Genomic DNA, 22,841 nt, shown 5'->3' on the forward strand with positions numbered 1-22,841 from the left:
GGAATTGGGCTGCTGGCCTCACATAACCCAGTAAATAAAAGGTAGAATGCTATAAGGTAGATGCGAAGATATACTTGGAGGAGTTAGTTTGGGACAGCGCCCCCCGCCCCCACCCCTGCCACCTTCTTGGTCTTTCCCCATCCTCCCTGGTATCTGGCTTCATCTTCCACCTTCAAGTAATGTTGGTCTTGCTTGCATAGATTGACAGAGAGGGCTGTTTTGGCATTTAGTTCTGTTTGCACAAGGGTGGCCATTAAGAGCTTCCCTTATGGTCATTTTCTATTTATTTATACAAAGAGAACACACTTTATGTCTCCACAGTAATGCCCACCCATTTCCTTTCTACCTTATTCCTTCCTCTGAGGACCCTCTCTCTGAAGCATGATGGAGGCAGCCATGAAGTGCCTGCTCTGATCCCCTTCCAGAGAGAATCTGCTGTGAGCAGTATGGTTTGCTGAGAGCCCCTGGGGTTCAACCTCTAGATTTGCTTCAGCATTCATGCCTAGGCTGCCTCCAGCAATGTCTGAGTAAAGTTATTTCTGCCTCACAGGAAACTCTGACAGGCAACTGTCTAGGCCCATCTCTTGCCTGACTGAGACTTTCTCAAAACTGCTCTGTAGTCAAGCCTCTTCTTATTCAATCCTCTTGATTCCATCTCTCCCTTCACATGAGTTGAGATCTGGAACCACGTCTGAAGACTTTCCCTGCCTGTCCTTTCTGCTCTACCCTCATAGGCATTTCCCTAACAAATCCCTTGCATTCTATTTCTGTCTTGGTATCTTGGACCCAAACTGACACCATAAATGAACCCTGCCCTGCTGCCCAGAACCACACTCGAACTCCTTACCCAGGACAACGACCCTATGCAGAACTTTCTTTCTCTTCCTACTCCACTCATTTCCTACAACGGCCAACCCCTAAATGGTGTTGCTCATTCATACCCACACAATGCAAGTTCTGACTCTAGACTAGGTCCCAACTCTTTCAGCGTGACAAAGCCAGCAATCCCGTCTATGCCAATGCAAGAAAGTCAAGAAAACTTCTCAGCAGATATGGGCAAAGAGAGCTCTGTGTCAGCAAATGCAGTCTGCAGTCCCAATCCTCAGACAGAGGTGGTGTGTACGCCCCTCTTCCCATACCTATGCTAATGGATGGCATGTGAAAACATGTGGAGACTTCTAGTTGTCAGGTTGATTGGGGAGTACAATGCTGCTTTGCATGCAGGGCCGTCAGACACCCAACATGTACAGCAATGTTCAGGGCAGTCCCATACATCAAAGACCTATCCTGTCCACAAAACCCAAAAATGTCCACCTTAAGAGCTCCTGTAGCTGGCCATTTAGCTTTACTAGATCTTGACTTTCTCATCTATAAAAATGGGAATATAAAAATACTTGCCCCTAACACAGAGCCTGATACATATCTCAATTAACACTACTTCCTTTCTTTTCCCTTCATTTCTCCTATTTCCCAGGTTGTTGTGAGGAGTACCTGTGAAACCACTGGGTAAATAAGAAGAGCTTCACCCATGTGTATCATAGATAAAATATGGATAGAGGCTATTTAGTATAATCTTATTTTAGTGAAAATTTCTTCAGATAAGCACAGAGTTCTGGCACTTTTCTTCCAACTAGAAACTTAACTTTTAAATACTCTTTTTAAAATAAGTCTTTTCATTTATGCACCATACTGTAGGTTCTTCCAGACTTATCTGGACAAATTTTTGCATTTGCTGGATATCATAGTAGCTTCCTTTAGAGCCTAGCTTTGGAATTCAAAGGCATGCCAAGGCTGTTCTGATGGATGTATTGTAAACAAGAAAGGTTAATGTATTCATGTTCCTGTTTAATTGAAAATCCCCAAGGAACACATAATCTTTTGTAGGAGAAAGGGAGGGAAACAGAGGAAGCAGGAAGAGAAGCAGCAGGGTGAGGTGACTTAGTCCTTCTATTCTCCCCTGCACTCACCTTCTTCTATATGCTTAGCAATCTGCTCTTCATTATTTTCTTTCTCAGAATCACCTGGTGTGTCTTATGCCTCATATGGACACACACATACGTCGTGACCATCATCTTTTTTCAAACCTGATTAACTTCTACAGTATTAGCGTTATAGTGCCCTGAGTGGTGAAAATAAGGCTGTGTTTGAGCTAGGGTATCAAGAGAACACTCCTTGGAGTATACTGAATGCTCAGTAAATTTTGGAAGACCATAACTGAAATTCAGTGCACTTTTGGGGGATAATTTGACTTTGCAAATTTCTTTATTCCCTTTGTTACTACCCTGTCAGTTAACAAGAAGTGTGTGTGTGTGTGTGTGTGTGTGTGTGTGTGAGAGAGAGAGAGAGAGAGAGAGAGAGAAGAAATATGTTTACACAGTAAGGCAAGAATGAGTCTTTTTTAAGATATCACTATGTATGAATTACAGATTATAAATTTTTCCCACTACAGACAATATAATACTTTATGGTCAAAATTTATCTGCTCATTTGTTACAATCCCAGATAAAGTCTCATTTATAGGAGCTTTATACTGTCAATGAAAAAATTACTTGAGAGTAACTGAACTCACCCCATAGAATAAGAATAATAAACTATATATTTAAATTGGTTATAACTACATAACACCAACAAACGACTCACCTGAACAGTGTTCATCTTCATGGGCAATTGGTAAAACTATAACCAAGGACAGCTAAAGAAAATGCCTCTGCTTTGGCTTATTTGAATGTTCTTTTGTGTTCAAGGCCATTGATTTTACCTTTGCCCTGTGCTGTTCTTGTTGCATGAACAAAGGATGGAATGGTCACTGGTACAACCACATTTTAAGTAGAGCATCTTCACCAATGGTTTGGTGTGCTGGATCTGGAGCCTGATGTCTCTGCTCAAATACTAGCTTTGCCATTAACAATCCTCACTTTGCCTAGGACCTTAGGCAAGTTGTTTTATCTATTTATGCCTCAGTCTCCTCATCTGCAAAAAGAGAAAAATAATAGGACCTACCCAGGAATGTTGTAAATATGAAAAGGAGTTACAAATTACAAAGTGGGAATAGTGTCTCCCAAGCTGTGCTCTCTGTTATGTACCCCCTCAGTTCTGATTCTCTCCCTCCCCTCCTTCCCTCCTTCTCTCTTGTTTGATCTATGATATAATAGTAGGAAGAATATTATATTATCCTCTTCTCAAAGATTCTAGAGATTGGGAAAATAAAGCATTTCTAAGTTTAGTCCAACCTTGAAATACACCTTTTCCCTACCCTCTTCAAAATATAAAAAACAAAAATATACAATAGACATTTCATATTCACCATCCTTTCTAACTAGAGCAACTGAAGGATTGCTGCCTGGTCACTTCATGACCAACTAAGTCAAGTTATATAAGTATACACAGAATATCAAACCTCCTATGGTAGCAGTCTATGAGCCAATTATGTTTCATATAAGGTTGTGTTAGGCAGTTTCTCATATGGTCCCCAGTGATACACCCCCCCCCCCCCACCATTCTCACACGATTTAATCTCCTCACCTTGAGGGAGGGCTAGACTGAATGACTTACTTCACAGGAATAGAATTTGACCACAGTGAAGGGATATCAACTCTGAGATTAGGCTATGACAGATTCAGGCTTCTAGAGCTCATCCTCACTTGCTCTCTGTTTGCTCATATGGAAGCCAGCTGCCATGTTATGAGGGGTCTAATGGAGAGGCCCGTGATCTTCAGCCAACAACCAGTGAAGAGCTAAGGCTCACAGTCCTACAGCCTTCAGAGAACTGAATCCTACTAACAACCACTGAGTGAGCTTTGAAGCAAATCCTGTGCCAATTGAACCTTGAAATGTCTGTGAACCTGGGTAACAACGTGATTGCAATGTTTTGGGACACTCTGAGCAGGACATACTTAAGCCATACCCAAATTCCTGACCTATAGAAATTATGAAATAATAAATGTATTTTTATAAGATGCTAAATTTTGCTTTTAAACTTTTTTAATGTTTATTTATTATTAGAGAGAGAGAGAGAGAACAAGCCGGGGAGGGGCAGAGAGAGAGGGAGACACAGAATCCAAAGCAGGCTCCAAGCTCTGAGCTGTCAGCACAGAGCCTGATGTAAGGCTTGAACTCAGGAACTGTGAGATCATGATCCAAGTGGAAATCAAGAGACTGATGCTTAATCGACTGAGTCACCCAGATGCCCCTAAGATGCTAAGATTTGGGTTAATCTTTTACATAGCAATAGATATCTAATATACTTTCATTAGCTGACTTTTTGGGGCTGTGAGGAGGTAGAAGAGCTTTTAGTAACTTATTTTTAACTAAAGGCTCACTGAGATATATTTGTTTTTGTGGTTCTTATTTTAATCTTGCCATAAATATCTAAGTCTATTATTTTGTCTCAGTAATCTCAGCCTAGTAAGTGTAATTACATTTGTATTTATTATGGGACATCTTTCAGGTAACCATCTCAAAGGTAATTCTCACTTTACCATCATCATTGTGATTGTCATAATCATCAGCATCATCCCATCTGGAACATATGAGGTGTCAAGACCTATTTTAAGGATTTTACCTCATTAATGCTCACAATAACTCTATAAGGTAGACACATTATTAGAAACACCATTTTACAACATAGAAAACTGAGGCACAGAGAAAGAATGTAACTTGCCCCAGGTCACACTGCTAGTCAATGACAGAACCAGGATTCAAACTTAGGTCATTAGGCTCCAGAATATAAAATCCTAACCACTCTGTGATTCTGCCTTTCTCGAGGACTAAGGACTACTCAAGATCAGAGAGAGAGGTAAGGTGGGGAGGCTACATTGACATTAGCCTCAGAACATTAAACAAAGTAGAGCTTGTTTGTTTGTTTTTTGTTGTTGTTACCATTAATATCAATGGTTTTCTTGTGACTCATGTCCTGTCTTAAAGGTAAAGAGTAGCAAAACATTAAAATTATCTAAAATAAATGTATTAATATTACAATTCTTTTATTCAGAATGAATAGATTAATAGTCTCTCTCTCCAGTGCCCAGAATTGTGTGTACTTTATGGAAAGAGATCAATAAAAACTGTGAAATGACAGAACACCTGAGGAAGAAAATAATGAAGATGATGATGATGATAGCTGCTTCTCAATAACTATGTCCTTTCCTTATGTTATATTGTTTAATCTTTCTACAATGGGGGGATAGATAGATGCCTCTTTTTATCCAAGTTTTTTATTGAGTCAGAATGGGCAATAGAGTACTTTCATTGAGGTCAGATCTTGGAGGATTTTGATTACCAGATATAAGAATTGAAATCATATTTTAAGGATGATAGAAAAATGGGAGTTACTGTTTTGGGAAATGCCATAGTAATCTATCACAATCTGAAGTTAAATTGGGGTAAAATTAGAAGACATTTAGTCCATCTATTCACCTACTCTGAGTCTCTTCTTAATTCAAAACAAAATCAAAACTAAAATCAAACAAACCTGCTATTCACATACTTTCAACCTCCAAGGCTTTTACCATGGCTTTCTCCAGAGTAAAGCTGATCAATTCTTTTCCATTCATAGGAAGTTACCTTAGCTCAGTGATAGTCATCTCAATCTGTGTATTCATGTGTTTGCTGATCTGCTGCATGCATGGTTTACTTGTGTTCATGTTTAAAATTTTTGGAATATTTTATGAACATTATTAGCCCCATCCCATCTGACAACCTCAAAAGCAACAAGAAAGCAGAAACATGAAGAAGCATTTTAGATGGACACATGTTGGCTGAATCTGTACTGTGTACTGATAAACCAATGTATTTTCTTCAGCTCAATCTGAATCTAACGTACTTTATATGGAGGACTCCCTCCGGGGGCTTATGTGACAGAGTTGCCAAGATGACTTCAAAGCCTTTCAAGGCAAACTCTTCCCTCCTACCACTACTCTGGTGGAAGGAATGTATCACCAATAGTTAACAGATTTCTTATTATATGTTTTTTAGATTCAAACTTAATATTCTTTTTTTTTTTTTTTTTATTTTATTTTTGGGACAGAGAGAGACAGAGCATGAACGGGGGAGGGGCAGAGAGAGAGGGAGACACAGAATCGGAAACAGGCTCCAGGCTCCGAGCCATCAGCCCAGAGCCTGACGCGGGGCTCGAACTCACGGACCGCGAGATCGTGACCTGGCTGAAGTCGGGCGCTTAACCGACTGCGCCACCCAGGCGCCCCTCAAACTTAATATTCTAAATATGGTCTAATCAGTACAGAGTATGGTGAAAGCACTACTTCTGATGTATACATTTGACTCTCATTTATACTAATTTTTAAGAGTTAGACATACTTGTATTCACACTAACTTACTATTAACACCTAGCTCTGTGATTTTTACATAGGAATGGTTGCTGATCTAAGTTATTCTAGTTCTCTTTTCTTAATTAATTTTCAATTGCATTCCACCGACTTCTAAAACATTGAGGACAATTATAACAAAACATGTGGAAGTATAAAATAAAGAAAAAAATTAAATTGTATTTTAAGTTAAATATAAAACTTAAAATGATACAAGACAAGACAAAAACATTCAGAGGGATAATTTAATAATGGTACCTGGGGAAGTGACTACACAAGTTATTCTGAGCTGCCCAGTAGTCAAGAGAGAGAGAAAAGGGGATTCTAGAAGTGTGACATCATCTCCTTTGATATTTGCTGTCTGAACTTAGAACTTTATATTTATTTCTGTTGAACATCAGTTTGCTGGTTCAGCTCAGAATTCAAAAATAATTGGATCTATGACAGTGTGTTCACTGTTCCTAGTCAGTTTTGTCAAAATATGAGAAATTTATTGCAATATTACTAAAAATTACTTCTTGACACTTTTAAAAAGAAGACAGATCCTGTCAGGTGACATAGGACAGGGGAGTTTAGTTTTGATATTGGACAATGGCAAGGCAGTCTGGAAGGCCAGGTCCTGAAAGGAAGAGGAGGTTGCTACATATCACTTGCTTGGACAGATAGCAGTTGAATAGAGATATCTAAAAAAGCAATGAGGAGTGATGGGTTATGAGGAAAAAATTTTAATATTCAGACAGCCATTGTTACATTCTGACTTTTCACTTGGTCTATACCACTGGTGGAGAAAACAAGAGATTGGTCGAATATGTTGATTTGGATGGTTCATGAATATTTCCCTCACTGTATCCACCTTAGGAGATGAATTACCTCATTCCATTAATGTTATGGAGAATTAGATCAAATACTATCTCATGTTTTATCTTTAAAGCTTCTGAGATATGTTCTTAACCCTGCTATGTCACCACTCACTCTCAATCACCAGACATTAGGAAGTTGATATAAATTTGATCTTATAATTCATTCATTACTCATGTGGCTGATGGTGACAGATGTCATTGGTTTAATGATCGTAGTTATCCATTGTCATAATTAAGGTGATCATTTAATGAGGCTGGATGTATCATTACTTAATACATCAAATTAGAAAAAGATGTCATGGCTGGGCACACAACATCACCCATCATTTTTGAAGATGAGTCAATACATTAAATGTTTCTCAATAAAGTGACAGTGTGGGCCTTCAGAACCTTTAATTTTCAGAGGGATCCTAAATGGCGGTATGAGCTAAGGCCCTCCCAAGCTCGAATGTTGGCTCTTATGGACAAATGAAAGCTCCCTTGTCATCCATCATGTCTTGGCATGGAGGCAGCTTCACAACTGTGGTGCTTTATGTATGTGACTACAGGATATGGAATCATTTCCAGGCCCAGCCCAACTTCTATCCATTTACTCTCTAGAATAAAGAGTATTTATTTCCACTGGCCTGTTGAAACTTTTCCCCTGTAACACTCTGAACATTTTTTTTTTCAACTGATGGTGTTTTTAAATTTATAAAGCCCTTTTTTACATGTATTTTCTTTAATGTTTATTTATTTTTGAGACAGAGGGAGACAGAGCGCAAGTGGGGGAGAGGCAGAGAGAGAGGGAGACACAGAATCTGAAACAGGCTCCAGGCTCTGAGCTGTCAGCACAGAGCCCGATGAGGGGCCGAACCCACAAACCGTGAGATCATGACCTGAGCCGAAGTCGGATGCTCAACCGACTGAGCCAGCCGGGTGCGCCTATAAAACCCTTTTAACAATTCTACCTCATAAAAACATCAGAAGGTAGTTATTCCTATCTTCTTCTTTAGCTTTCTTGGGACATGTGTCAGGCATGTTCTGACTTGATTGTTGCTAACTGGATGCTTTCTGGTTGTTTTCTATGAGAATAATAGCTCTTGGATGCCACTATCCTTGTTATATGTATATTATATCCTTACTATACCTAGCACTAATTTTTCTCATTATCATTTAGTTTTTCAATTCTCAGGGTCAATCACAGGATGTTTCTACTCAACATGTGTTGATAAGAAGTTGAAATAAGATGGGCTATTTTGCTTGTTTATCAAAATACCCCAAGGATGATTGTAAAGCATGTATTGGTACCATCTTCATTATCCAAATAGATTCAATGCCCAAACTTGATAAAATTATGTTACTGTCTCAGAATTTTCACCGGAATTCAATGTGTCTTCTTTACATTCCATTTAACCAATCACTGACTTACTGAAGCACTTGTATATTAATTAATTAGTTAATCATTTAACAAGGATTTATTGAGTTCTTTCTATATGCCAGATACTGTAGAGGAAGTATAGAGTTAAATAAAATTGGTTCATGTTTTAGAAAATTTGAGTTCCTCTGGGTTGATCACTGTCTGGCAGGGGAAGCAGCCATATGGACTGATAACCATAATATATTGTGATATGCACTGTGTAGAGATTAGTCAGTGACTGTAAATACATAGACCACCAAAAAAGATTAATTATTCATAGGAAGTTGAAGAAAGATTTCAAAGAAGCACTGTCATGTATTTTGAATGTTGGTGAATCAGTGAGAGTTTTCTAGAGAAAGGGGGTTGCCAAGAATTTACCATGCTCAGAAAAATAGGTGGAATGTGGGAAAAGTTTAGCTACATGGTGCATCTAGAAGAGAGGAAAGGCTCCCAAATGTGGCTTAGGAAGGAGGCTGTGACCAGACAAATGAGAGTTTACAAAGTTAATGGAGACATGTTGGATGTGGTCCTGTAGGCCCTTCACCTGCAAAGCACAGCACTTGGCTTAAAAAATCCTGGGGCACCTGGGTGGCTCAGTCGGTTAAGCGGCCGACTTCGGCTCAGGTCACGATCTCGCGGTCCATGAGTTCGAGCCCCGCGTCAGGCTCTGTGCTGACAGCTCAGAGCCTGGAGCCTGCTTCAGATTCTGTGTCTCCCTCTCTCTCTGCCCCTCCCCTGTTCATGCTCTGTCTCTCTCTGTCTCAAAAATAAATAAACGTTAAAAAAAAAAATTAAAAAAAAACAAAATCCTTTATTCCACACATGAGTTTACTAGTTATCTTGGGACAAAGTTCTATAGAGTTGCTGAGCTTAAAAGCTCAAAGAAATTAAAAAAAAAAAAAATAAGGAATGTACCAACTTTGCTGTATTTTTATGTGATAGGTATTTTTAACATCCATCTAGTTGTATTTTTTTAAAGAGAAGCCAAAATATACCCTTTGAAGGTAAAGAAGATGTAAAATTACAAGTAAAACTAACTTTTCAACATAGAAAACATAAAAGTGATTGGGAATATTCTCTGTTTTGTGATTTTTATCTCTGAAAATTACACACACACACACACACACACACACACACACACACACACCCTAACTATAAATTTTTTTCAAACTTGCCCTCTCAAAGAACTTGGGAGTAGAATTTTCAACCTGTGTCAAAATAAAAAATGGGTCAGGGACTGGGGTGCAGAACCTGGGTGGCTCAGTTAGTTAAGCATCTGATTTTTGGTTTTGGCTCAGGTCATGATCTCATAATTCATGAGATTGAGCCCCACATTAAGCTCCATACTGACAGCATGAAGCCTGCTTGGGATCCTCTCTCGCTCTGTCTCTCTCCCTCCCCTTGCTTACATGCTCTTTCTCTCTCTCTTTCTCAAAAAATAAATAAATAAAACTTAAAAAAGAGTATATAAAAAATAAAAGATCGAAGCTTTTGGGGTACCTGGGTGGCTCAGTTGGTTGGGTGTCCAACTCTTGATTCTGGCTCAGGTCATAATCTATTGGTTTGTGAGACTGAGCCCCTCCTTGGTCTCTGCACTGACAGTGAAGAGCCTGCTTGGGACTCTCTCTCTCCCTCTCTCTTTCTCTGCTCCCTCTCCCTCTCTCATGTACATACGTGTGCATGTGTGTGCACTCTCTCAAAATACATAAATAAGCATTAAAAAATAAAAGATGGAAGCTTTTCATTTTTTTTCAAGAACAACTCAGTATAATAAAGTTTACATATTGAATTTCAAAAGCAATTACAAGCCTTTGTATAGTTGGTGGACAAGTTTGTAAAATGTGGTTCATAACATGAACCAATGAACAAATTTTTCTATTTGATTCTTCATTTTCATCATGAGGCATATTTTCAGGTACATAGCCATCAAGATCAAGTATCACAATACTTTGGGCTTAGAACCATATGTTCATTTTGAAGTAATTTAACAAGTTAGATGAATTTTTTCAAAACTTATTATTCAAAATAATAAACCATTTTTAATCATATAGTTTTACCTTCATATGTATTTATATAATTTATGCCTGGGTGCCTGTGTGGCTCAGTAGTTAAGCATCTCACACTTGATTTTGGCTCAGGTCATCATCTCACAGTTTCATGGGTTCAAGCCCCATGTCGGGCTCTGCACTGACCCTACAGAGCCTGCTTGGGACTCTCTCTCTCTCTCTCTCTCTCTCTTTCTCTGCCCCTCCTCGGCTCATGCTCTATCTCTCTCAGAATAAATAAACTCAAAATTTGTATATAATTTATGCACTGTTTCTAACACATTTTTAGTATTAAGAATATTTAATATACTTATCTTTTAATTCTTTTAAAGTCTATTTTGAAGTATATATAATATATAAAATACTAAAGTGAGATAATTTTATAGCACATAAATAATTCTAATATACAAATTATTTAAAATTTATAAATCGATAGGTGTAAGAATATGTATATAAGTTTTAAGGTTATCATGTGTATGAATTTTGAGTGGGCATGGAAATAATATTTCATAAATAGGCCTATATAAATAAACATTTAGATTCTGCTGCTTTGGAGAACATGAGTCCTTTGTTTTCTACAAAGGGCCTTGAACTGACTTGGATAAATCATAATCTTTGATCCATGACAACTTCTATCCATTGTTCCATGAGTAACCTCCTCCCTTTAAGTTTTTAAGATAGATAGTTATATATTAAAATATGTAATATTTACCCATGAACCCACTATCCCAAACAGAAAACCAAGGACCTAAACAGTTACCTGCATTGAATCACATCACTTCTACCAATATATCCTCTGGCTCTCCACAGTCACAGGGCTCACATCTTAAATCCTGTGTTCATCGTGCTTTTGTTTTTAAATGTGATTTTTTATTTTTTTATTTTTATTTTTTTAAAGTTTATTTATTTTTGACAGAGAGAGAGAGAGAGAGAGAGAGAGAGAGAGAATGAGTGGGGGAGGGGCAGAGAGAGGGAGACACAGAATCTGAAGCAGGCTCCAGGCTCTGAGCTGTCAGCACAGGGCCCGATGCAGGGCTCAAACTCATGGGCTGCGAGATCATGACCTGGGCCGAAGTCGGACGCTCAACCGAATGAGCCACCCAGGCACCTCTAAATGTGATTTTTTAAATTATATTTTCACTTCAGTATTCAGAAGCTTACTTATCTGTTTATAACTTTAGAAGAAAAGTATCACACTTATGGGTTATTTTGGGATTTACTTTTCTCCCTTAACACTGTACTACTAAGTCTACATCATTGCATGCTGCTGTAGTTTATTGGTTTTGACTGCTAGAAAATATTATATTGTTTGACATGCCATATTTTTTCATCCACTCACACTAACAGGCATTTATGCAACTTCAGGTTTTTGCTATTGTGATCAGAGGCTCTAAAAACATTTGTGTACCTGCTTTCTGAATAAGTAAGCATTTCTCTAGAATATACAAGGCTGGATCACAGGATATATGAAAAATTCATTTTATGAGGTGTTTACCAAAATGTTTTCCATGGTAGTTTTCCCACAAGTGATTTCATACAGGATTTCTGTGTTTGGGGCAAAATACTCTGGTAGTGATGTTGGGGGTGATATGAAGTGAGGAGAGACAATTTGGGAGCTTCTGATGGGACCAAGCCTCATATCATTTCAGTTGTCTTATATGCTTCTTAGAAACTTGTGCTATTTTTATTAATTATAAAATATATTTCAAAAACCATATTGAGTTTCAAAAACATTTCAAGAAAAGTCCCTTTGTCATCACATCCAACAAGACCACAGACCCCCCCCCCCCAAAAAAAAAAAACAGTTTCTGGAGACACCACTCTACTGAAGTGAGGCAAAACAAAGGATGGCACAGCCTTATGATCTCTGGTCCCGTCTCCACACTTCCTCCTCAAGGCATATACAGCCACACCTATATGGGCATAGATGCCTTAATATTTAACATTTCTCCAATGATCCACTTCCATATGGATATCGCATGGCAACATGTAGAAGAATTTCCAAATGTTCTCTGTTCCCAAACTTTCCTTGCAATAATCCTGTAGAAAATGAGCTGTGACTTTTCCACCACCACTGCTTGGTTCTCTTTTGTACAGGCTTTAAATTCTGGAGATATCCTTGAGCTCAAATCCAATCTGTCTGCAAATCTGTTGGTTCTTCCTTCAAAATAGGTCTCACATCATGTCACTCCATAGCTCTCCATTGTGATCACACTGATCCAAATCAACTCCTGTCTTCTATACTCCTGCTTCTATTTTGTGTTCTAAAGACTCTTCTCAAACAGGCCATTAATCCTCCAAAAGCATGAGTCTGATCATACCACTTCTCACTTCCCTCAATGGGGTTTTATCTCATTCAGCATAAAATTTTAACCCCTTACTATAACTTATAGAGACCCTACCTGGTATAGCCTTTAGCTCTGATTGCATTTCATGTCACTTATCCCTGGCTTCCTTCTCTCCTGCCAGGTTAGTGTCCTTGCTTTTTCTCAAATAGGTCAACAATAATTCTGCCTTAGCACAGGTGAGTTGTCCTTTTATTTTGAATATTCTTTCTCCATATATTGACAGTGTCCTTCTTTCACATATGAACATAAATCCCTCAAGTTAAGAATGTTTCTGTTCAAATGTTACCTCCTTTCTGAGGTACTTTACCTTACCATCCTTTCAGAAATAAATCTCTTCATTCTCTAGCACATCACTTCATTTTTATTCCCATCAAAGAACCTACTATTCCCAGATAGGTATCATAAATACATTTATCTGTCAATTGCCATTTGCCCTACTAGAGTGTAAAATCCCTGGGAGGGGGGGATGAATTTTTCTGCCCCATTTATCACTGTACCCCCAGCATACATTACAATGTCAAACAAAAGGTGTGGCATTCATCAGAAGTATCTTGAGTGAATAGAGTCTGGCTCATCTAGAAACTTCCACAACTTCCAAATAAACGTACCCTGTGTTCTTTTTCTTAAATATTTTAATAAATGATTCAACAACATTAAATTTTTGCTAAATACTTAATTTTTTAATATCTGTTTTTAATGTTAGGCTTCTACATGTAAGTTCTATGCATAATTTCATTTTTAGAGAGTATTCTGCTGAGAAGAAAAATTTTAAAACCACTCATATATAATCTTCTTAACACAAGTAGGATTGCACTATATTCCTATTTTATGGATGATATTAGACTTCAGAAGGTTTAAGTAATTTGTTCAAAGTCACATGGATCTTAAGTGCTATGATATGGCTCAGATGGGAGCCATTCCTGCTTCACTGTAAAGCTTGTGATCTTACCAATTATCCTGGTATCTTTAGGTCCTCAATGTATCGAAATGACTGCATTGAATATAAGATGTGATGACTCAGGACCAAAAAATAAATTAAGTATGTTAATAAACAGAGATGATATAATCACTATTTTCTGTGAATTCCTTGAAGAGCTGTGGTTAAGTTGTCTGTTGCGGTGGAGGGTCATGCGATGTGCATTGGTGAATGTCCTGTGATAGGCTGTTGTACATCAACCAGCATCATGTAGGATAGACTAGGAATGAGTGTAGAATGGTCAGTGGGTATGTGGAATCCTCTTCTGAAATGGCAGCACTATGGATACATTGTGCTGCATTCCAAATCAAGAACATTTCTCTATAAGTGCCTGGGAGAATGGGATATCCATGTCCATCTTCTGGAGACATTCTACCCGCACCCAGTGATGTTGGCTACTCATCACTCAAACCTACTGGCAGAAAAGATGGGGGAAGGGAAGAATGATACATGATAAGAAGAGCTCTGTCATATTAAACTAGGTGTTGCCATATGTTACCTTAAACAATAAATGTGGGGAGACTTGTAGTCAGTGAAAAACAGCAGCAAAAACAAATACCCATAAAACAAAATTCAAATCCCTTAATGTAAAAGTCATGTATAAAATTAAACTGTAGGCAACAGATAAAAGCCAACAATACTACTGTGTATTATTACAAACTACTTAACTGCAGGAAAATAAAATCAGGGAAAATAAATTTGAGAAAGTGCAATTAAGACTAACTTTGAACAAATGGAATTTTATTTCTTTGTTCTAATTAAAAACAAACAAATAAAAAATAAACAGCTGCTGAGATTACTTGGCTTCGATTAAAAACAATATTTGGGGCTCTTCTCACTCATGTACACCTGACATATTTACCTTACAAGGGAACCTGACCAAATGTGGAGAGTTGGCTTCCTTCTGGAGAGGCTCAGCAAAGTGCACTAATAATTAAGACACCAACTGCAAATTAGTAAACCTCTTGAAACTCAGCCAAGACTTGAATAAGAGATAAAATGCAATTAAAAAATAAAACTATGAAACTTTATTGTGAAATATAAATGTTTTAACTCCCATTAAGAGTCTTAAGAATAAAAAGAAGTCTCCAAAGAAGCTGTTCTGAAATTCTTTTGAGATTCCTAAAGTATTATTTCTGTTTTTCATATATATATATATATCAATATATATATATAATTGATATATTGATATATATATTGATATATATATTTGTGTATATATACATATAAATTCATATATATATATATATACATATAAATTCATATATATATATATATATATATATATATATATATATATATAAATTTTCCTTCTGTGTGATAGGATATGAGAGCTTTACACAACTTAAATTATAGTAGTGAGTGTCCCAATATAATCTTGCAGGAATAGGTTGATAGTAAGGACTTGGTCCTCCCTGAATTGTGCCAGACTGGGAACTTAAGATTAGACCCACTTGCAGGTGAATGACTATGTTGGCAGAAACATCCAGCAACAGGCAGTTAAAGGAAATGAAGTAAAGCAGATTAAGTACAATATCTGAAGATATTGTAGCAATATGTTCTTAGCAATAGCTTTTGGTCTAATAGGCATACCAGTAAGACGGCACAAGTGGGCACTTAATATAAGTGGTCACTGTCAAGTATATATGGTGGTGGTAGTCTAATCCTTGACAGAATCATCCTAGAGATTCAATATAGCAGTCATCATATGGCATTAGAGAAATGGTTTAACCTATGAAGAGAAGAGATTTGGGCCAGGATAAGCCCTAGTATTAACTGGGAATCAGAAATAGAACGGGGAATAACCCTATTAAATATTTAGCAGTAGGTATGCTATAATGTTTCAATAATTAACTCTGGGAGGTTTTAGTCATGAAGAGATAAACATCAATAGAAAAAATAAAGTCCAGACAGGGGTCTCTCTATATATGGAAATTTAGCATCTAATATAGGAGGTATCACAAAGCAGTGCTACAATGAGAATACTCATGAAATGGGGTTGGGACTATCAAGCCATTAGGGAGGGTCACAGTTTCAGTGACTAGAAGAGCCTCGACTTCCAGTAAAGCCCAGAGTGTAGCCAGCTACAACTGCTAATGGCATACAGCATGGGGTTGAGGTGGAAAGACTCTTGTATCTGAAGCCTATGGTAAATGCATGGCCACCATGGGTCATCTAGAGATTCCAGGACATATGAAAAGAAATTGGTATGCCTTCTAAAGTGAAGGAGCTTATAGGAGACAACAATGGGAATGCATACTGTATTGCAATTTGGACAGATTCTAGAGCCTTCTGTTGGAGGAGCCCCCTTTGAGGTAGTACAATTTGCAAATAACATACTAAACAGATTTGTAAAGTCCATTTAAAAATTTTTGAATTTTACTTACAACCCCCAAAAAGTTGAAAAGACGTTGATCTTGTTTTAACAATATGGAAGCTGAAAGGGTTGATAGCTGTACCTTAACATTACCAGGAATTGAGTGGCCCTGGTTTACCAAGTAATTTTCCAAAATTAAACTGATGTGGCAGAACCTTTCACTCTGTTATGGGGCAATAGCTTACCCACCCCTCCCCCCTTTTTTGTAAGATCCTTATTTGTATGTTCTGAATGAGTGTGTCAAATGGATATCCTCAGAGGAGGCTATCATTAGTGTGATGTCATACTTGTGCTCCTAAAGAAAGCTGCATGTGGTTCAGATCTTATCTGGAAAGACTGTATCTGATGGCAGAGCTGATGAGGTACCTCATGGGAAGGGGCACTGTATCACATTGAAAGGTAAATTGCTTGAGATGCTGTTGAAATTGGCATTGAACAGAACATTTTGGCCAAATCTACAGCCGCAAAATATTTACCCATTGCTGTTTGGATGAACTGAATCATTATAATAATATCGATGGGACCACAGCATTAAGGTTGCAATAATCCACCATTCGTTCTTTTCAAGTTTAAGAACAGACCAAATTGGCAGTTAAATGGAAAAATAGTGGAGATAATCATCCCTTCACCAAATAGTTATTGTATAAATGGGTTTCAATCTAGAAAATCTGCTTTGATTTATATTGATCTATGTTAACTATTTTACTTGAGGAAGGGGGGTTGGTCTTCCAGTTACGTGGTCAAGCTAATGCCTAAATTCCAAAGCCTTCATTTAATTTTAAAATTTTTAATGTTTATTTATTTTTGAGACAGAAGCAGAGCATGAGTGGGGGAGGGGCAGAGAGAGAGGGAGACACAGAATCCGAAACAGGCTCCAGGCTCTGAACTGTCAACACAGAGCCCGACGCGGGGCTTGAACTCACAAACCGTGAGATCATGACCTGAGCCGAAGTAGGTCGCTCAAACGACTGAGCCACCCAGGTGCCCCTTCATTTAATTTTAAATTAAAATATATCTTATTACTCATTGGGTCAGAGCCACCGTGCTTACTCTGAGATATTTTAGGGTACTGGGTTCTATGACCATGGGAAATTTAGGCAAGGCAATCGTTCTGATGGTTAAGGTAAAGCATAACTATTTGTCCTTTATTTTATATTCAGTAACTCCCCTAAGATGTCTTGTTTAAATTTAGTGGGATACCCAGGTGTAACTCTAATTTGAGCTCCACTATTGATTAAGGCCATGAATGTTTGCCAATTGATGCATTTTTTAGGAAATGTTAAAGTTAATTCAAATTCTACAATGTGGAGGCATAAAAACCAATGATACTTTTTTTATCTTTTTGGTGTATAAAATTTTTTGGTAAATTTTGGGATTTCTAATTAGGTCAATTATGAACATTTGTTTCAGCTTTTTTTCTTAATCTGTATCCAGGTTTCCTTCCTTCCTTCTTTTTTGTGGTTACTAGATATATTTGGGGGGATCCTTTCTACCCTGATCATATTTATTGGATTATTCCTCCAGAGAGTCTCAAATCAGTTTCATCAGAGTTAAAGCCTCCCCCCAACACAACTGATGATTAACCCCTTGGCTCTGCCCGAGGCATATCATACATATTTCCCCAGAGTTCTGGGGATGGGGATTTTTTGTGTGTGTTAGAAGCATAGGCAACAGCAGCAACAACAGCAAACAATAGAGTCCTAGTGAATCATCTGCTTTGAGGAGTGTAGACCTCAGCATGTTACATAGTAACAACTTTTTCTCTAAGCAAGTGGGTCTACATATGGTGCAGGTTATGAGACTTGCCTCTGAGTCCTGTATCTAACAGAGGCCAATGCTGGGTTGAGACATGCAACCAAGGGTCATCGGGTGAAAGTCATTCTAGTGAACCTAGCATCTGTCACGGCTTATGCTGGAATCAAAATACACAGTCATTCAGCTGAGACACACAATTCAGGGGCACTTTAAGGAGGGCTTCATTCCCATAGTACTGTGTAACAGAGGCTTTGTAGAACTCAGTAAATGCAGCACAAAGCCACCCAGCTCAAAGCACACATTTACCAGCAGGCAGCAATACAGCTCAAAGAGCATGCTAGCTAGCAAGCAGCAGCTCAAAATTATTGCTCACCTGCAGGCAGCAGAGCTGATTAGTAAACCAAAGCAAAAGAAAGATCCCTGCTTGTGGTGGTCATTGGCTAGACATCCTGCCCACAGCACCAAAGTTCTAAACATTCCACAAAAAGAAGATAGAGCCCCACCCCAAATTTGGTTTGTATGCCAGGACCAATGACACTACACACCAAGAGGTTATGAAAAGACTTTTTACTTACAGAAGGGACTCCTTGAGAGTGTAGGAAGGCATAAACAGGTTTTAGCTGACTTGAGCAAGGCAGAAGGAAAGGATTGGGCTTTTATAGTGGCTAGCACATGTGCATTGGCTGGGATTTAATCAGGTTTGAATTTTTCACAGGCACCAAAGGAGGGAAAATGAGCAAACTTTCTCCATATCCTATCCAGATATGGAAATGGGAAGAAGAGGATAAGGCTTAAAAGCCATAATCATACATCGAAAAGGGGGGCGGGGAGGGAAGACCCTTAATTATACACCCTTTAATAAATTTTGAATTTACCTTGTGAAATATTATACATCCAAAACTAAATAAAACCTCACCCCATCCTCTTTCCAACTGCAAAGCAATAAAGAATCACTATAGATGCTTGAAGCCATTATTTTCTATTTATAATTCCCTTTATATCTCAATTATTTCCCTATGAATTATTTCCCTAGGAGTCTCTTCTCTTTTTAAAAATAGAATTCGGAGGAACATAAACAGAATCATTCATAGCAGGAGGAAATCTTAGAGATTGTTTCTTTCAATATGTTCTCTGAAACAGGTGTTGGAACTAAATCCAGAGATTTAGCTCAAATGCCCCAAACGGGAATTTGAATTAATCTTGTCATAAATAATTATTTTGTTTGTCAGTTCATTTGTTTTGGGAATATCTGGAATTAGTCTTTGACATATGCATCCCCATAAAGGCATAACCTTCTTTTAACCCCTCCTTGCTTTCCTAACATGGGCTTCTTTCTCTAATACTCTTTTCTTCTGGGAGAGAAGTACTTCTGTGAATTTCAGTTCATTTGGATAGAGCTTTGATTCCTTATCTAAATCTTGATAGCAAAATAAGAGCTTAACTTCTGTCTCTATCAAGTCGTGCGTGGCTGGGACCTGCTCCAAAGATACCACAGACACTACCTCACACCACACTTCAATGATCACTGTTGTTGGGAGATGTTTATTGTCTATAACCTGTGTTGGCTTAGACAACAAGACTCATTTTGCCACACCTCTTTGATGCTAGTTCTGTACCCCAGATTAAGTACTGCTTTTCTCATTGGTTTCATCTAGATTGTCAACATTCCTCAGAGTCAAAGCCTATCTGAATTATAACAAAACTTAGTAAGTGATTTTCTCCAATTTATCCTTCTTTGGCAAGAGAGGTAATTTAGATATAGAGAAGTACCTGAGAAAAAGGGAACACAAACTAGAGAATATATGACCTCTTATCTTCTCTGTCTCTAATGATATAACTGAATAATGCTCAACCCTAATTATTCTATATTTTTAGAAAAAGCTAGTTCAATGTAGTATAATTTTTGAGTACCTATGATACACACAAACTTCCATGTAAAGATGGTCTTTTAGCTCTCTTTCCCCATCGCTTTCTACAGTGCATGTAGCTGCACCACAGTGAATGGTGTGAAACAGCCAAAAAATTAGTATAGTGGGTTAAAAGGTGGTCCTGACCAGTAACAACTTGTTTATCCCCTAGTTTTATATGCTCAATGGTTCTCAGATCTAGTGTGTATAGGAACCAGTTGGGAAGCTTGAAAGAAAACAGGTTTCTATGCCTCTAAGAGATTCTCATTCAGTAGGTGGCAATGGGGACTATGCATTTGCATTTCTAACAAGCTCAAGGTTAATCCTGTTGCTGTGGTTCCAAGGACTGCTTTTTGAATATCCCTTTGTTATATACTAGTATTTCTTCATTGTGTTCTTGGATCACTCACATCCAAATCACCTGTAATCCTCCACACCAGACTCAAATGCTCCCAAATCAGACTATTTGGGAGAGGAGGCCAGAAATTTAATTATAACATATGAGATGATTTCTACCTATCTGTACTCTATGATAATTCTAAAACAGTGGTTCTTAAACTTTACTGTACGTTATATTCACCTAGGAATCTTTAACTATTTCTGATAATTTGCTCTCACTTACAGATTCTCTGATTTAATTGGTATGAGGTACAATCAGGGCATCAGGAGTTACAAAATCTCCCCAGGTGATACTAATGTAAGCACAATTGGGAACCACTGTTCTAAACAATATTTAAATCAATGTCTGAGAAAATTAGAACTTTGCTAAAGGGACTTGTTAGTTATAATAGCAAGTTAAGAAATATAGCAAGTTAAGAAATTCTTCTCAGGATTCAGGTTTGGAATGAGTTAAGTCTATTCCATGCCTAAAATTGCCTTGTTTATTCAGTTAAAAAAAAAAAAAAGTTCTCTTCATGGAGTCCAAAAGCCTTGTTCTTAAAAGAAATACATATTTAATGCTGGCATTTAATGAAGTCAGCCTTTTGTACAGAACTTTATTACACTTCGTTTTAATTGGAATTTTAGTTGATCTTGTGCCTTTCTGACACAAATCTAAAAGTCACCAGGGACGATTACAACATTGTCATGATAGCCCCAGGATTTTATATTAATTCCCTTAACTTACTGATAGGGACATTCAAATATTCCACCGATTCAGAGCATTGCCAAAAGGGTAAAATGCTGGGTGATATATTTTTTAAAGTGTGTGTGTGTGTGTGTGTGTGTGTGCGTGTGTGGTGAGAGAGTAATAGATTTTGGGAGGAATTTTCTGTCTCCAAACATTAAGAAACATTTAAACTAGTTACCAAAGTATATGCCAAATCTTTTTGTGTGGAATTCCTTTTAAATTATTATTTCATTTAATTATCTTTTAAAGAGAGATTTTCATGTTTTCTGTTTGGAAGTAGAATGGAACAAATAACTTTTAGATCCAGGTGATTCTAAAAATTCCATATTTCTGTAAATGCTACCTTCTCCCTTTTGGGTATACCAAAGTTCTTTTTACCTCTTTCTACATTCACCCAAGCAGTTGCATTGCTTTTAGAAATGCTGCTTATTTCTATGTTTCAGTAATTCCTTATACTTCAGAGTTCAGAAATTTTTGCTCATATAGATGTAGGATAATATTGATAGATAAGGAAACATACAGATACATTTTTCTTTGTTTCTTTGTCTTTAGTTGCTTAATGATTTAAAGTGATATAATGGAATCCTAATGATTGTCACAAACTATATCTAGCATCTTAGAGAAAAACTAATTTCTGAACTAAAATCAGGAAAATCAAGAGACATAATGTGTAGCATTAAAATAGCTAAGGAAATATAGATTCTCATTATAAATTGCCTTTTGGTGGTAGGCTCATGCAAAATCTTCCACTTTTCTAATAAGATAGTTTTGAACACACAGGAAAAGGAACCAGCTCTTAAAATTGGAAAGAAAAAGACTGAAAGAGAAATGTAACAATGCGCTCTTCAAAATTTTTTTTACTAACTATAATGAGAATATATTTGCAGTAAGAGAAATCTACCTTGTTAAAAAACAAGGACTGGTCTTATATATGGCACAAACATAAGAGAAGGGCCTAGGAAATAGCTAATGATTGGTCTTATGTGGAATCTATGAGTCATTATATGTAGCAGAAGGGAGAAATATGAGAGTGGAAAAGTTTGAAGATGAAATACATAATATTTGAATGAAAACCCACTAAAAGGAGTAAATACAAGATTTAAAGTAAAAGGGAAAAAAAGTCATTATTTAGCTTGAGCAAATCTCCTAGAACTCAGAAAAAAAGGTTTAAAAAAGAGATTAATATGAAGAGCAAAAACTGATGTGTGAAAAATGACATCACCTAAAATAGGCAAATTAGATAACTCTAGGAGGCTTGTCCTCTCACAGAAACTTGGATTAATCAAGGAAAAATGATTATAGTCAACTCAGAACTCAGGAAAACAGTCACACAAAGGTTTAATGTAACCCACTGAATGCTGAATAAAGAAAAAACTGAAAATGGTAGGGAAACTTTGTGGCTTTTTTATTTGCCTGACCCTACCCCTTCCCTGGTTCAATGGGTTGTTTTGATGACTATTCCCACAATCCCTGTGTGGACCTCTGGTCCCTCCTTCCAGAGAGAGGAGAACAGACCTTATTTATAAAAAAAGAAATTGTGTTTGTGTGTTCTAACTGCCTGAAGGGGGCTACCTCAAGAGAGCTGAGACAAGTGCATGCTTCTTTGTTTTTCCTCAAACTACAGACATGACTCCTGGCAGAAAAGCAGAAGACACTCTTCCAAAATATTGTAAGTCAAACACCCAACCCACAACCACCTGGGGGAAAAGGATTATAATTGAG

General features: G+C 37.5%; 1 long non-coding RNA gene across 1 annotated transcript in view; it reads right to left on the reverse strand.

The window, feature by feature from the left end:
• Positions 1 to 22,841, reverse strand: part of LOC125937164 (uncharacterized) — a 111,657-nt gene that overhangs the window by 6,086 nt on the left and 82,730 nt on the right. Inside the window, exon 2 of the long non-coding RNA XR_007462267.1 lies at positions 2,641 to 2,970. This is a non-coding gene — a long non-coding RNA (uncharacterized LOC125937164). The remainder of the gene's footprint in view (positions 1 to 2,640; positions 2,971 to 22,841) is intronic.

The sequence above is a fragment of the Panthera uncia genome, assembly GCF_023721935.1.
Source record: "Panthera uncia isolate 11264 chromosome A3 unlocalized genomic scaffold, Puncia_PCG_1.0 HiC_scaffold_11, whole genome shotgun sequence".
Classification (NCBI taxonomy): Eukaryota; Metazoa; Chordata; class Mammalia; order Carnivora; family Felidae; genus Panthera; species Panthera uncia.